The sequence below is a fragment of the Colossoma macropomum genome, unplaced genomic scaffold, assembly GCF_904425465.1.
Source record: "Colossoma macropomum unplaced genomic scaffold, Colossoma_macropomum, whole genome shotgun sequence".
Taxonomy (NCBI): Eukaryota; Metazoa; Chordata; class Actinopteri; order Characiformes; family Serrasalmidae; genus Colossoma; species Colossoma macropomum.
The window spans coordinates 18,144,898-18,162,693 of record NW_023494802.1 but is presented as its reverse complement, the minus strand read 5'-3'; the positions used below and the strand labels follow the sequence as shown (position 1 = coordinate 18,162,693).

Genomic DNA, 17,796 nt, shown 5'->3' with positions numbered 1-17,796 from the left:
AGAAGTATATCTATTAGCACATTTACACAAGCATATAAGACAGCATTGTTGCATTTATCTGAGAGCAGGTATTGCACTCAATGATATGACAGTTTAAAGCACAATGCGTATAAACATAACCAGGAGTAGCCGCAACGTTTACAGTCTAAAGTGCATAATAAAAGTGTCAATACAGTAGCAGATTAGGATGTATTGCACAGTGTGTATTAACAAGAGTAGTGAAGTAGTGATTTCATTCAGCACAGTTCAGACAGCTGGACATCAGCACTATCTCTGCAGTGGGGAGACTCGCTGTAGAGCCTTATAGCAGGAGGATGCAGATGTCCACTGGGCCTTTACAACTTAATCTCATTTGCAAGTAGCAGCTAAACATGGACTGCCAGCCCCTTACATAATACTGGCATGGCAATGCAAAATCTTCAGCACTTCCATCCTGCTTCTATCACAACACACCTCAGTAACTGCTCTTAAGAGGAAACTCTCAGGCCCACTCACTGGCGCATTGAGTCAATGTGCTTTCCTCAGTGAGGCAGTGCGGTGTGGAGGAACAGATTTTAAGTCACGTAAATGACCAGCAGGTGCACATCTTGTAAGGTGGTCTACTGTAAATGCGACACAGCCAACAAAGGCACTAATGACCGCTCCTATGTGTGGCCTGTTTGGCTCCAGTCAGCTGTATGTCCTCGCTCATATCTCAGCACCATAGCACGACTTTAGACGGTTTCATACAGGCTTTATTACGCTTTATAAACACTAACGTCGCTTCTACTGGTAGCCTAAACGCTGTTTTCATGAAGAGAATGGCGTTCGAAGTGGAGACCAGCCAGCTTCCTCTGCTACACAGTACAGTAACAGGTCTGCTGACGAGCTGATAGGAATTTATGAATCAAGCATTTATGAATCAACACCCCTTTGTTCCGCTTCAACATCAAACACGTCCTGGAAAAGGAAACACACGGCTCGCGCAACGTTTAGCTGTTTTCTTTAGACAGCAGAACCTCAGAACCTCATCCCTGAGCTCTACGCGCCCACAACCTGGGCGCCCTGTCGTTCGCCTGAATATGAGGGATGCTGCCATGTGCTGCGGCTACTGCACCGCTGACCACTGACCGCTCAGAACAAAGGACGACGCACAATACTCACATCTTTCACACGGCCACCGAGTCAGACTGCCTCACCGCTGCTGAGTCGCCTTCTGAGAAGTGTGTCAGTCGCACTCGTCTCTGTCGCCTCTCATCCCGCACTGACTGCGCTGCTGCTGCTGCTGCTGACTCGAAGCGGCTTAAGATGCTCATCGCTCTCCATCCAATCAGACGCCGCCCCCCCGTGGCGCTACGCGTTTGAACCAATAGGTGTGATCTGAGCCGTTGTTTGAGATGGGCGGGAGACACCGTGCGCTAGGAGTTAAGGCTATTACCTGTGAATGTGTTTTTACAGAGGAGTGAAAACCAGATCAAACATGCCTGTATGACGGACCAGATCTGCCAAAATAAATAAATAAATAAATAAATAAATGACTTAGTAAATCAATACATGAAATAGAATTGCAAGAATAATGATAAATCTAAAAAATAAATACATATATAGAAAAATTTATATATTCATAAATAAAACCTTACCTAAATTGATATGCCTGCGTTTACTTACCCTGATAGCAAGAGGATAGTGGACCACTGTTGGTCCACTGATGGCAAAGCTGGCGGTCCAGTGGCGTTTTGCTGAGCGTTTTCTGGGAAGCCCACCGGTGGTTAAGCAGAGTAAGAGACAAAATTCCACTGATCATCGCTCATTTTCCATTTACAGTCCAGTTTACTCATATTTCCTTCCTTCCTTTCTTTAGGTATACTTTGTAAATTAGTGTAGTAAATAATTTTAATCCACCACAGTGTCAGCAGTAACATTTCCTATAAAATCATTTTACACCAGGCCTAGTAATTTTCCAAAATAAAAGTCTCTGCATTTGAAATCTGTTGGAAACGATTAAAAACAAGTTTGCAGGACAGTAATCTGGGTGGTCCGAGGGTGGACCAGCAGTGGTATACAGTCAGTGGGGTGCCGAACTTATTAAGCTAGTGGACCAATATATGCTTGCTATCTGGTCTGTTTAGTAATTTCCACTTCTCATTCATTTTTGTATGTATTTTTTTGTTATTTATGTTTCTTCATTAATATTTTGTCATTTTTTATTGATTTATTTCCATAACCATTCATTTCTCTATTTCCTTGTCCTTGTGCTAATAAAGGGGTTGTCAATCAGTGATGTCACAGCGTCTTAATATACCTATTAGTTGATCGATATCAGGTTCTGTAGATCGATTGTACACGTCTTGCTCTATCAGAGGTAACTAAGGACAAGACAGTACAATAATGGCTGCTTACAGGCAGCAGACAGTCAGAGGTCTGAGAGTCTCGGCTGATCTGGCTGAAAATGAGGGCCGGACTCTTTCGTGTGGAGGCTGTGGGGTCAGTTTGGTCCATTTAGCTGATCTGCTGATACAGAGGTCCACCCAGTAGTGTTCAGAACTTTAGAGGAGGTAGTCTGTTCGTGACACTGCAGTTCTTTATGCAGTTGGTGAAAGAACAGCCTGAATGTGAAAAACACGCCCCCTCATTATCATATGAAGGAAGAAATACAGAATTAAAGAAGTGAATTAATGAAAAAAAAAAAAGACATGAATCAATAAATAAAGCAAACAATTGTTAGAAATATAAATATGGAAAAAATATAAAAATGGCATTAATAAAAAAATAAATAATACAGAAATAAATAATTTGAGAAATATATAATATGTAAGGAAATATGTGTATAATTACAATGAAAATAAGCAGTATATACTTTATTTAGTTTTTTTTTTATTGATTACTGAGGCATTTATTTTTTAATTTTATTTATTTTCCATTTTGGCAAATCTAGTCCTCCATATGCCTGCAGCTTCCGTATGAAGCATCCTGAAACCCTGTGCTGTTTATTTTGGTACTGTTCATATATGATGCAATTCTGGCAAGATTTCTCAGAATCAGAATCAAGCTTTACTGGCCAGGTATGCTTACACGTACAAGGAGTTTGGTTTTAGGGTCACACTTTATTTGGATGGTCCTCTGTAGATGCTCCACAGATACTTACACACTTTTGGGGATGTTTAGTTGATTATCAACCACATTGTTGTTAGGGTTAGAGTTAGGAGTAGATGCAGGTTTTGCCTTGAGGTTAGGGTTAGAGTTAGTTTTAGGGTTATATTTAATAAAATCCTTCACACTGAACTTGACGTTCAGTTGCATTTAATGGATATTTAGTTGAACGTTACTTAAAGACAGGCTGAGCATTTACAAAGTGTGGACCATCTGAATAAAGTGTTACCAGTTTTAGTTACAGGAGCTCACAGTGCACAGTATCTGACAAACATTTTACAGTAGTAAATAAAATATATCGCTGTTGTCGGTAGAAAACCTCATATCTCCAAAATGGTAACTTTACAGGAGAAGGTAAAAACCTACTTTACTTTTAATGTAAGTCAATGGAACCAGATATTTTCCCCAAGTCATTTTGGGCTGTTTATTTTGGTCCATTCATCATTAAATTTACACACAATGTAAAGGGCAACAGGCATTTTTCAAATTATGTCAAAAACTGAAAAACGACTGAGAAATTTAATTGTTTTTTGAAAAATATATGCCCATTTTGAATTTGATGCCAACAATACATTCCAAAAAAGTTGGAACAGGGGAAAACAAAAGGCTGGTAAAGTTGCGTAATGCTAAAAAAACACCTGGTGGTTAATTGGCAACAAGTTAGGAACATAATTGGGTCTAAAAAGAGCATCTGAGTCTGAAGCTAGAGAATCTAGAGGAATATCTGTGTGTAAGGGACAAGGCCAAAAAACAGTATTTGTTGGCCGTGATCTTTGGGCCCTCAGGCAGCTCTGCATTGAAAACAGACATGATTCTGTAGTGGAAATCACTGCATGGGCTCAGAAACACTTCTGAAAACCACTGTCTGTGAAAACAGTTCATCACTGCATCCACAAATGCTAATTAAAACTCTGAAAACGCAAAGAAGAAACTGCCCATAAACAGGATTCAGAAACACGGCCACCTTCTCTGGGCCCGAGCTCATTTAAAATGGACTGAGGCAATGTGGAAAAGTGTCCTGTGGTCCGACGAATCAACACTTGAAATTCTTTTTGGAAATCATGGACACTGTGTCCTCCAGCACCAAAAACCAGTATTCATGATGGTATAGGGGCACATTAGTGCACATGGCAAGGGTGACTGTGAAGGCAACATTAATGCTGAACAATAAATACATGTTTTGGCAACATATGCTGCCATCCAGATGACGTCTTTTTCAGGGAAAGTCTTGCTTATTTCAGATGATGCCAAACCACATTCTGCATGCATTACAACAGTATGGCTCCATATTAAAAGAGTCCAGGCGCTAAACTGACCTGCCTTCCGTCCAGACCTGTAACCCACTGAAAACATTTGGCGCATTATGAAATAAAAATTCAACTAAGGGGACCTTGAACGGTTAAGTAGCTGAAATCCTGTATCAAAGATGAATGGGAAAATATTTCACTTTCAAAACTCCAGCAGTGTCTCCACAGTTCCCAAACGCTTACAGAGTGTTGTTAAAAGAAGAGGTGATGAAACACAGTGGTAAACAGGCCCCCGTCCCAATGTTTTTAGAATGTGTTGCTGCCATTAAATTCAAAATAGGCATATAAACAATAAAATTTCAACATTTGTTACTTTATCTTTGTAGTATATTCCTTTAAAAATATGATTTACATGTTTTACACATCATTGCATTCTATTTTTATTTACATTCTGCACAGCATCCCAACATTTTTGAAAATGGGTTTGTGAAAGAAAAAGTTATGAATTCTTAGAACACTGAATCTTGGGCCGTATGCAAAAATGCACTACTAAATGAACTACAGTGTTAAATCTATCACCTATTTATGCATATATTTATAAATAGACTTGTTACAGCAGCAGTGAAGGAATAGTGTAAGAGTAATAAATAAACATAATTAAATAAATGTAATTAATCAGATTACTACATTAGTGATTGTGCTCTTCAGTGGCCTATTCAGCTACACATTCTAATTTTGGTGTTCAGTACAACAGCCTATGTATTGCTCAGTTGCACTTTAAACAGCTCTTATGCATTTTTTTTTGTTATGGCTGCTTGTTTAGTTTGATCTATGACCTAGTCTGTCTCGCACCTCTGTCTGAGACGTGGCCTTCCTCAGGAAGCTCGCTTTGCTATTCTCAGATTCACTGTTCAGAGCTCACCACAGGCAGGTACATCTGTATGCTAAACTGCTGCAGATTGCAAAGATACAACGGTGAAGCACATTTATTGAATCTTCCTGGAAAGTGAGAGTACGACATTTATTATGAAAATCAAAGGTGAATGTTGGGGTTGGTAGTCTGTAGAGCTCATAAGCGTATGCGGTAGTAAATTAGTGTTTAAATGCTGGCAACAAAATCAAAATGAGCTTATTTAAAAAAAAAATATATATAATTTCTCAGTTACAACATTTGGTATGTTGTCTCTGTACTATTTTCAGTTAAATATGGGGTTTGAATGATTTGCACATCATTGCATTCTGTTTCTATTTACAACCCCATTTCCAAAAAAGTTGTGACGCTGTGCAAAAAGTAAATAAAAACAAAATGCACTGGTGTGCAAATCATTTCAACCCTATATTTCATTGAAAATAGTACAAAGACAACAAATCAAATGTTGAAACTGAGAAATGTATTGTTTTTGCTATAGCATTTCAGCTGCTCAACGGGTCAGGGTCTCCTTTGTCGTATTTTTCATTTCATAATGCGCCAAATGTTTTCAGTTCCTGACAGGCCTGGACTGCAGGCAGACTCTTAATACGGAGCAAAGCTGTTGTAATACATGCAGAATGTGGTTTGACATTGTCTTGCTGAAATAATCAAGGCCTTCTCTGAAAAAGATGTCATCTGGATGGCAGCAGATGTTGCCAAAACATGTATTTATTGTTTAGCATTGATGGAACCTTCACAGACGTGCACGTCACCCATGCCATGTGCACTAATGCCCCCTATACCATCATGAATACTGGCTTTTGAACTGTGCACTGATAACAAGCTGAGTGGTCTTTAGCCCCGAGGACATGATTTCCAAAAAAAATTTTAAATGTTGATTTGTCGGACCACGGGACACTTTTCCACTGCCCCTCAATCCATTATAAATGAGCTCAGGCCCAGAGAAGGTGGCAGCACTCCTTGATCCTATTTATTTATGGTTTCTGCTTTGCATTTTAGAGTTTTATTTGTGGATGCAGCAACAAACTGTTTTCAAGACAGTCGTCCCTGCCATCCCATCACATTTTTTGGAATGTGTTGTTGGCAACAAATTCAAAATAGGCATATATTTTTCATAAAGTAATACAGTTTCTCAGTTACAACATTTCATATGTTGTCTTTGTGCTATCTTCAATGAAATATAGGGTTTAAATGAGTTGCATATCATTGGATTTTGTTTCTATTTACATTTTGCTACAAATGGAGTTGTAGATGTACAGTCAGGCTTATTTATTTATTACTTTTACTTCCCTTCCCTAACCAGTAGATGGTGCTATTAGACAAATATTGATAGGGACTGTGCTCCTTTCAGAACTGCACAGAGATACTGAAAGGATGTGAAGCCACCGAATGACAACTGCTTGCATTGGAAAGAATCGTCAAATAGGCTCCACCTGTTGCTGATTATATATATATATATATATATATATATATATATATATATATATATATATATATATATATATATATATATACACAATGTGGTACTGGAGTACAAATATAAAGTATTACTTTATAAAGTATTAGAGTCACAGTTAAGGCCACAATTCATAAGGAATAGTTGAGTTAGAGAGCAGAATAGTACAGTCTGATGGTTAATAACCTACAAAAACGCTCCTTCCTGCAGCGAGGCTGCTGCTTGTTGTACTAACATTGAATGTTTACATTAAACACTGCCTGCTTCTTATACAAGGTTTCTCCTATCTGGTCAGTGGTGGTCCTATGGCGGTCCCTTTTCTTTGATGGACAGGATAGATGGAGGCTGATAAATGGTGCAGATGAGCTACAATCTGTAAGTGTAAACTGACAATGTGCAAGGTGTTTCTAAATGACCACAGGTTTATTGTTTTATTGATCTGATCCTCAATCAATTCTCTACTCTGGGATGCCAGCTTAAAGGGAGGATTTTTAAACTTTCTGCACAATTCTGTGCTTGAGATGTACACAGAGTCATTCAGAGTGGTTTGATATGAAATGGTTCATTGTAGAGAAACCTACTGATCTAGATTTCTTTACAGTGATGGCAATAGGAGACAGATGTCATGATGCTTACAATGCATATATATTTACTATTTAAAACCACCAGTCAAACTAAATGCATTGTCTGGGTTTTTGTATTTCGCTGTTTGTCCTTTTTCTAGTTTTTGGCATAATTTGAAAATGCCTATTGTCCTTTACATTGTGTGTAAATTTCATGATGAATGGACCAACAGAAATGACCCAAAATGGCTTGGAAAAAAGTCTGGTTCCATTGACTTACATTAAAAGTAAAGTATACTTTTTTTTCCTTCTCCTTCAAAGCTACCATTCTGGAGATATGAGGTTTTGTTCTGACAACAGTGATATGTAATGTTGATGATAAATAGAGTTGTAGTAAAATAGTTGTAAACCTGAGTAAATAGGTTTTCTTGGAGTTTATTTTGCCTTGCGACAGCCTGCATGTGTGTACCTCTCCACTGTGAATAGATCCATTTCCTATCACAACCACTGCGAACTGTCCAGACTTAGTTAGTCGTTAACACATAAAACCACTCTGAATGACTTCCTTTGCTTTTACTTTTTAGCAATTATTTAGCAGAAAATCTGAAAAATCAGTGGAATTCACAGCTAATATTCAAGGGTATATTAACTGTTGCCATGTTTTCATTAAAAGTTCAAAAGTCTTCAGCCAGAATGTCTGTTGCCAAGCTTGCCAAGAGGAGGACCATAAAGAAGCACCCCAGAGGCCGACTTTCAACGTCTTCGCCACGTTCCTCCAGTCCCAGATCCAGGAATTTAAAAAGGCCTTCACCATGATCGACCAGAATCATGATCGCTTTATCGATGAGGAGGATCTGCACGACTTGCTGGCTTCTCTCGGTAATAGCTTAGATAAGCAGTATCACACGAGTCAATGTGTCATTAGAGAATTTCATACCTTTTTTTTGACCCAATGAAAATAGCAGCTGATATTTACATTTAATGATGAACAGACCAATAGACATGGTCCAAAATTACAAATCTCAATTCCAAAGCAAAACTGAGTCAGTATGTGAAATGCTAATACTCAACGGGAGACGGGTCGCCCCGATAGCAGGTGTTAAGTTTCTTTACTTGTTTTGTTGATTTTACATTTAGCTGGTTTTGCTCCTTTTACGTGTTGCTGGTTAGGTTTCTTTGCTTTTTCATGGATGCTCCAATACATTACCAAATAAGCTCCAACTGGTCCAGAATGCAGCTGCTAGAGTCTTTACAAGGACCAAAAAGTTTGACCATATATCCCCAATCCTGTCGTCATTACACTGGCTACCTGTTAAATTTGGTGTAGAGTATAAGATCCTTCTCTTAACGTATAAATCGTTAAATGGCCCCACAGTATCTTAGTGAATTAATTCAGTCATATGAACCCACACGTACGCTCCGCTCACAAAATAACGGCCTGCTGACGGTTCCTAGAATTAGATAAACCACAGCAGGCGGTCTAGCATTTTCCTACGTAGCCCCAAAATTGTGGAATCATCTCCTGACCTCTGTTCGGGACTCAGACACACTATTTACATTTAAAACTAGACTCAAAACTTTTCTGTTTGCACAAGCATTCTGCTAATATCAGTTGTTTGCACTATTACTCTCTAACATCTCTCCATAAACGGACCTGTTAATCAATTTCTCTTGCCACATGGGATTCACCAGAGCCCCATCTCTGTTGGCTGATCTGCACCGTTTTGACCACCATGGAGTTTCATGCTGTACAAAGCTGTGCAAACCTCACCTGCATGAACTGCCCCTCCTGCTGCTGCTGCATAAACTCAAGCTATCTAATTAACCATTGCTCCACCTGTTTTTCCCGTTTTGTATTCTAATATTTTATACTAATACTGATGTCTATCTGGTGTCGACCAGAGGAGGATGGGTTCCCCTTTTGAGTCTTGGTTCCTCTCATGGCTTCTTCCTCTTGCTCTTTGGGAGTTTCTCCTTGCCATTGGCGACGCTCATGGGGGCTCGGACCCGGATTTTTCTGTAAAGCTGCTTTGTGACAACACCTGTTGTAAAAAGCGCTACATCAATAAACTTTGACTTGACTTGTCTATATTTGGTACATGTAACTTGCTGTAGTAAAGAGAGATGTGGGAGAAACTGCCAAAGAGGAGAAACATCTGGGGAACAAAAATTGACAACAATGTAGCCAGTAGTTTTCTTTCTTTCTTTCTTTCTTTCTTACTTTTTTCTTTTTACATGTAGCTGGTTATGTTTCTTTTCTGGTGTTTTCTGTTGATGTTTTATGTCGAACTTTCGTTATCCTGGCACACAGATGCAGACATTTCATGTTTTATCAGTTCAAACCTCTGTTCTGTATATTTGCGGTCAATGTAAACATCTATAGTTACTTTCATAGTGAAGAAACACTTCACAAACTGCAATTGCTTGAACTGTCCATTAGAGGGCAGACTGCTATAGACTCATGTTCTAAATCATGTTCCATTCTACATATACCCAATAATTTCAGTTTACTTAGCCATGATAAATCAATCTTTGAGGCATCAAAAAATTATAAGTATGAACAAAACAGATTCTAGCCTTTAAGCCCTGTCGTGATATTAAGCCAAAACTTTTTTACTGACAGTTTTGTTATTCAGTCTCATCTTTGGTGTATCTGTACACATCTGGTAGGAGTGCATACAAATTTAAGTAAAATAGTTTGACAACCTGATTGGTTAATTTGTGGTTAACTAACCGTAACAATTATCAATACCATAGACAGTATTAATAATTAGAATAGAATTCAAATATAGCAATAATACTAATCGTTTGTGCACAAAGGAATCCGGTACAACAGTTGATGTTTATTTAACGTGCTGCAAATGCTGCATCTATTCCATGTTGCATTTAAAGACATATTACACTGTGCCTTTTTCACAACTGACAACACCCAAAAAATACAAATTACAAAACACAGCATCTCATATATGTCAATAATTCAGCCTTTAGATATGTTATTTTACACTACACAATCACATCATTCTACCACCTTCAAAAAATCTCAGATGTTTTGTTAATTTCACATTTTATTCTTTCCAGTCTTTGTGATTCTAACACTATAAAGTTTGGTCAGTATGGCTGAATGCTGCCATTTTATTGGGTCCCTACTGAAATATCTGAATGAATCAGGGTGTGCTTCATGTAAATGATATGTAAATGAGGTTCTGGTAGGCTGGCGCTTGATTTCACTGAAGCTGATTCAAGATTTGCGCTCGAATATCTGCTTGTTTCCACGTCATACAGATGTTTCACTGGATGCAGAGTAGAACACAAATTTGGTGAATAAGGGCCAGTTTAGTAGAGTGTGCCTCTTGAAGTGTTTTCCTTTATTGTCTTTCAGTAAAAACACATCTGATTATAAGTGTCTTCATCCTGGTCTGCTTTCGTGCACACTTATCTTAAAATTCTCACACCTCTGAGCATCACCATAAACTAAATGACATCTATGGCAACAACCTTCATTCTATGCACCTTTTTAAAAGTTACAATTCTGAGAGAAAGTTTAATGTCCAGCAATCTTTCGTAAATTGTGCTTTGCTTAGTGTAATAGATTGTTGTATTACAAATCAGTCACTCAAGATTTATTTTGTTAAAAGTAGAATCTAATGTGCATTTAGCAGTGACAGTAGATGATGTTCTATGAATTTGGGGATGATATTGTTTTGTTTTTCTTTGCGATTTTAATAGATTTCACTGTCCAGTATACAGTCTAAGACACTGGGCTAGCATAGAAAATGTATGCAATCTGTGTAATATTACATGTAAATCCATTTAAAATGTATATGGCTTATGTAATATAACAGCGAGAATGGCCTGGGTTCGATTCCCGGCCGGGTGACCAGGGTCATTTCTGTGTGGAGTTTGCCTGTTCTCCCCGTGTCTGCGTGGGTTTCCTCCGGGTACTCCGGTTTCCTCCCACAGTCCAAAGACATGCAGTCAGGCTGATTGGACATGCTGAATTACCCCTAGGTGTGAGTGAATGTGTGACTGTGTATGTCTGTCTGTCTGCCCTGCGATGGACTGCCGACCTGTCCAGGGTGTATCCTGCCTTCCGCCCAATGACAGCTGGGATAGGCTCCAGCACCCCACCGCGACCCAGAAGGATAAGCGGTTTAGATGATGGATGGATAGATTATTCCTGTAGATGTCCAGGTAGATCCAAGAGTTCAGAAACTTTTTCATGTTGCTTTATATCCAGTAAACACAGAAAAAATTCAGTGTTTTCTTTGTGACCTATGCTGGTGATAATAAATATTGCTGTTGTCGGAAGAAAACCTTGTATGTCCGTTTTTTGTCGTTTTTCAGTTTTTGACATAATTTGAAAATGACTGTGGCCCTTTACATTATCTGTAAATTTCATGATGAATGGACCAAAAGAAACGGCCCAAAATTACTTGGAAAAACCATCTGGTTCCATTGACTTACATTAAAAGTAAAGTAGGTTTTTTCCTTCTCCTGTAAAGTTACCATTTTGGAGATATGAGGTTTTGTTCCAACAACAGCGAAATGTTCATTTTTCAAAAACTCTCACATTTCACATTTTATACGCCTATGTCCAAGTATACTGGAAAGATAATATATGTATTATCTTATTTAGTACACAGCAGAGGACATGTTTACAAATTGTTTAGTTTCAGGACTGAGGAGATTAATGGTATTTTAGCACAAGTACAAACATACTGGGGTGCAGGGATGAGCACTAAGTGAGAGAGAATTCGTAGTCTGTCATCATATAATCAACAACTGTTTTGAAAAAAAAAACATGTTTCAGTAATCACAGCTTTCAGTTACCAGGGCTGAGTCCCTTCACTGCAATGGTTCTGTTGTACTGCATTGTTATCACAGTGCAGTAGTGTGGCTTGCAGGACTGTGGCACATAATAATGCTACTGAATCCCTCACAGGCTAGAAAACATCTGCCAACAACTGTTTTATTAGAACCCCTTTACATGGTCTATCAGTTTGTGTATCTGAGTGTATCTGTGTATTAGAAGTCTGTCTAGTTACTTCATGAAAAAGCGCTGCACACATACTGCAATTCCTAGAAATCTCCAATAGAGGGCAGACTGCTATCCACTCATGTTCCACCGAATCAAGATTACTGTTTACTTTGCAACTAAAGCCCTGATCTCAGAGAAATCCTTATAACAGAAAGTGATGCAGCAAGTTAAAGAGTCTGTATTGCTTAAGGTGACCAATAACGTTAATTAGGGAAGATATTGTAGCTGAATTGATCTAGAAGAAAATCAGCTTCCACTGTGCACTTACAGCAAAATTAAAGAGGAAGATGAGGACATATGATCATGTTAAACAAATGGAGTGAGTGGCTTTAGTTCATGGAAATAATCTCTTGTTTATTGGTCACTAAATGTAAGCATGGTAATAACAGAAAGAATTATAGCTGCTTTTACACCTGTAGACTTTATGGCAGTGACATATCAGTGCATACTGCATTTAGTCACATATTAAAGCCTAAAGTTCCCTAAATCTTTAAGATAACATGTTATTAAGGAACAGCTTATTACTGTTCCTTGATAACATGTTATTAATTACTGTTCCTTAATAACATGTAAGTAAGGAACAGTAATTAGCTGTCAAACACACACCTATACACTCTATGTAATTATTTCCTCATTGCATACTGGATTCTTTTGTTGACCTTTAGTTTATATAGAGTTAAAATTTACTCAGCTGCAGTTAATCTGGTGATATTGTTTTGTGTGTATGTGTATCTGCAGGTGTTTTTTGCCTTCACATGGACTCATTAATGTGTTTGCTTCTTTTTACAGCATGTTATTCTTATTTTTAATGAGCTTTCTGGCCTAAAAATAGAATTAACTGTTACTTGTCATGTTATTGCAGTAGTCTGCAGCACAGCATTCTCTCCCTCAGCCTCATTGTTTTGTTTTGATAGAATTCATGATTTTATATGTTTTCATGTTTCTTTGTCAATGTTTTCTCACTACAATACCGAGTATGCAGATACATAATACTACCTTTGGTAATCCGTCCAATGTTTAACAAATCCTAACTGTTAGCCTATCAATCAATACAACCAGGCTAACATTAGAGAACAAACCCAGTTCCAAAAAAAGTTGTGACTAGGTAGGTAAAATGAACATGAAATCAGAAAGCAGCAGTTTTTTACTGCCATTTTATCAAAAACAGGAAAAATATTTAACCCTTGTGTGGTGTTCAGGTCAGTGGGACCCATTTTCAATGTTTACCAAAAGAAAAAATGATGCGATTTATTATTATTTCAACCTCAGATTCTTGGCCTTTGCTCATTTTCTGTGAAGAACATATAAAATAACCCATTTTCAGTGTCTTCACTCTGTTCACCCCCACACATTTATATTACACATGTGGTGTTGGGTGAACCCGCGGGGAGTAAAAGTGTGGAGGTGCTGTGTCCTTCACTCTGTTCTCCTCCTACATGGCCTGCTGTTAGTGTGTGTGTGAGAGTGTGTGTGGGGGGGGAGTGGACAACATGGACAGGCTGCTGACTGGCTACAGCTGCTAAAGGAGAACCCTACACTGGACACTTGTGATATTTTAAACATCTGGTATTTTTAAATAAATTGCTTTGGCTGTATTGATTTCAGAAACCAATAATGTGGTGGGTCCACCAGACCACAAGTAACAAACAAGGGTTAAAGATTTTACTTTAACAACTCAATTTTCAAAAATGTAAGATAATTCCAAATTTAATGCCTACAACATCCCAAGAATTTTGGGACAGGGCAATGTAAGACTGGGAAGTTTGTGGAATGATCAAAAACACCCGTTTTGGAGCTTTCCCCAGGTAAACAGGTGAATAGCTAACAGGTCATGCTACCGACGTGCTTCTGTAATGAATATCACCACATGGGCTTGGAAATAGGGAATAGAAACTGACTGTTTTAGACATTAAATAAAAATGCTGAAAGGTAAATTCGCATTTTGGAGCAATGCTGATAGCAATGCTGCTATCGAGACAACGTCTGGTAGCTACCTTGCTAACTTTAGCCTTCATCTTGCTCTCCTCACCTGATCCTTGTCGTCCTCTTCCTCAAACTGCCTGCCCCTAAAGCATTTGTAGTTCTTCAAACGTTCCTTTAACCCTCAAGTTACATCATCAGAAGGGGGTTTTCTCTGTCTTTAAATCACTCTAGTTGCTCTAGCAACTACTGCTGCACTGCTGTTGGTGGAAGTGTCCCTTTTTTGGATACGCCTAACCTTGTGAGTTAGGCCTAATCCCATTTCACCCCTCACCCCTACCACTTAGCCCTTAGCCCTCTGTTGTTTTGTGTTCTCGTCTAGGGGTAGGGAGTCCCAATTTTTGTTGAGATAGAGGGGTGGGGTGAAGTGTTGGGGCTACATGGCCCTCCAAATGGAGGTTTTTCAAAAACACACTCCAAACGGAGAGTTATGAGAAAAAAAGGAACGGCAAGATGGCTGAACAAGAGACCAAAGAAACACACAAATGTGAGAATTTTCTGCGTAAAAAATACGATAACCATTGTTTTATCTTGGTTTAATGTCGTTTCAGTATATTATGGTCGTTTTCTTCATAACAAGCACAAAAAAAATCGCTAATAGCATGCTAATGTCTTGGTAGCTAGCTAGCTAACTTTCCCGTTCCACCTTAAATAGTCCAGCAGTTCTGATGCCTGAAGTGACAGAATGTAACTGCTGCACCATTTAAGGTGGAACAGGAAAATTCGAACAAGAAGCTGGTGAATATCTGACTTCAGCTTCATATCACTGAAGAATTAGGGGTGGGTGATAATAAATAATTGCCCCCCTCTTTGAAGTCATATGATGCCCTAAATGTAACTAAAGCCCAGCAGTGAGGAGCTGAACTTTACCCTCCTCTGCTGTCACTGCAGACTGGCAGGGTCGCCTACAGAGCAGTGCTGGTAGCTGTTAATGAAGTAATGCTCTTTTTATTTGAGGGTCCCATTTCAGAGGGGAAGATTTCAACCACTACCCCTTGTAACTCAGTTCATATATGATTGTTTTAGACATTAAATAAAAAGACTCAGGAAATGAGAATATGCTGTTTAATATGTTGGGAGTGATGTGAAAGACTGACCTCTAGTAATAGTACCGATACCTCGACTCAAGCACCAATTGCTGAGCGACACCATTTCCAGTATTTTTTTTTTTAATACTAAAACAATTACTGACTTAAGTCAGATATTACAATGGATTACAGAGCAATCAAAGGAGCGCTATCTATTGTCATTAGACAGATAATCACCAGCTCTATTGCGAATATTCTTTATTGAACATATTGACCGCATAACTTAGCTTACATACCAATTCTTTATTATATAAGTTATATATCAGACTGCCACAAAGAAAAGAGTTGAAAATTGTTAAGACACTTGCATAAATAATTACCTCATCTATTAATATTGTTTGTATTTATTATAATATTAATGTTTTTCTGAGGAAATAAATGCTGATTGCCCTGATAAATTTCCCAGAGTGCTGAAAACATTTGCACAGTACTGTATATATTACTTTTGATAGTAATAACAAAATTATCCCCCATTTTTAACACCCTTCAAGGTATGGTTGGTCACGTTTGGCCATAACATTCAGCTTGGATTACAAACAAAATTTTGTGAGCACGAGTGCTCGTGCATGTGCTTGTGCATGTGCACTGTTATTTCCAGTAATTAGTAACCAGCTTATGTCAAGACTCTCTTCTGTACTTTGTACACGTGATGAGGGGAAGAGATTGTCAAAGGTGCACTGCAGTAACTGCATAAAACCCAATGGCACTTTGATAGGATTGCACATGTCACGTTTATCTAAAACATGCAAATTTATCATTAAGTGAAGCTGGTGCAAAGGCTAACATCAGAGGTCCAAACTGATCTACTTAAAGCGAGACGTGGCTTTAAACTGTTTGAGCAAAAGGATCATTTTTAATGCTTAAAATCTTGAAATGAATGAAAAACCTTGGAACATTAAGGATTTCTGCAACATTGTCCTGTGTTGGTCATTTAGTTTTACTGGCTTTGCATTTATGGACAGCTCTGCCAAATTAGTTCAAACTGTAATCCTACGGTAAAAAAAACAAACAAACATAAAAAAACCTATTTAGACAAACAATTAAGTCTTCAGAGCTTAGATATTTATAATAATTATATCACAATCTATTAAAACCCAAGGTATTAATGAATATATTAATGAGCTATATATATATATATAAAATCATCATTTATAGGGTATTATAAATTATAGGGTACTATTGGGAGGTGGCTGTCCCAAATCCTAACCCCTAAATTTCATCATATCATTTTTTCTGTCATTTTGTTGTTTTTTTTTTTATCTTTTTGATTTCTTTTAAAATTGAAAGATTTAGATTTATCATTAATTTAAAAATAAAACAAATAAATAAAAACAAATCTGTCACTCATTTTTATGTCACTACCAAAATACAAAGGCTATGTTTAAACTGTACCATAATCCACTGAAATGATATGTTCTAAGCTGTACTGACTCCACACACCCCGTCTCGTCTCCAGGCTTTTATTTTACTGTTCTGTTTTTAAAACATTCGGTTATGAAAAGGTACAAATACGAACTTTTCACCTGGAAAAACTTATTTAAGGTCCACAGTTGGATCTTGAAACCACTGTTGTACCTTTGAGGGAACATTTACATTGTTTGAACCTTGATGAACGAAAAATGTACCTACACAGAACCTTTATTTCTAACAGTGTACGACAAAAGCCATTTGCCGTACCACAAGAAAGGGGCATGACTGGCCGGCCAACATCAGAAACCGAACTAATCAAACTCATCTCAAGACCCTATCACTATTTCTAGCTGCTTTTTTGTGTGTACATTTATTTTGGTCAAGAGATGGGTCTGCATAGCTGTTAAAAGACACCCAATACAATGACAGAGGGCAGGATCCTGTCTTCTATCCATCTCCAAAGCCAAACTTTAAAAAACATGAGCTTTGGAATCTGTGTGGTCACTTCTCGTCACTTTCACATTCCAGGATGGTGATATGAAGTAGTTTGAGTGAAAAATAAACAGTGTAACTGCACACATGAGCCTGAAAAAAGCCAGTGCTGTACAGATTGGTCAGCTGAGACCAGCTGTTTTAATCATATTATCTACATAGTAAGTTAACTTTATTAAATAGATTAAGTAAACAAACCCAAAAGATAAATATAAATGTCAGGAAAAAATTGGTAGTTTTCTGCCAGTTTAAGTGGGATCAGGAGGTCAGGGGAAACTGCATAAGGATCACAGCCTATTTTATTGACTTTGTTGAGGTCACGTTTTTCTCTTCCACAGTAAGGAGAGTAATTTTAGCCATTTTTCATGTCTGTTTCCGAAATTCGGTCCCAAATATGGCGACCACAACAGAAAAATAGGATACACTACATACTGAAGCAGTATATAATGCACAGTATGCCAT

The 17,796-nt window shown here is 38.0% G+C and overlaps 1 protein-coding gene across 1 annotated transcript in view; it reads right to left on the bottom strand.

The window, feature by feature from the left end:
• The window catches only part of slco4a1 (solute carrier organic anion transporter family, member 4A1), an 82,530-nt gene extending 81,279 nt beyond the window's left edge, over positions 1-1,251 (bottom strand). Inside the window, exon 1 of the mRNA XM_036591992.1 lies at positions 1,144-1,251. The gene's annotated coding sequence lies outside the window, so the exon portion shown is untranslated. The remainder of the gene's footprint in view (positions 1-1,143) is intronic.
• Between the last annotated feature and the right edge of the window lie 16,545 nt (positions 1,252-17,796).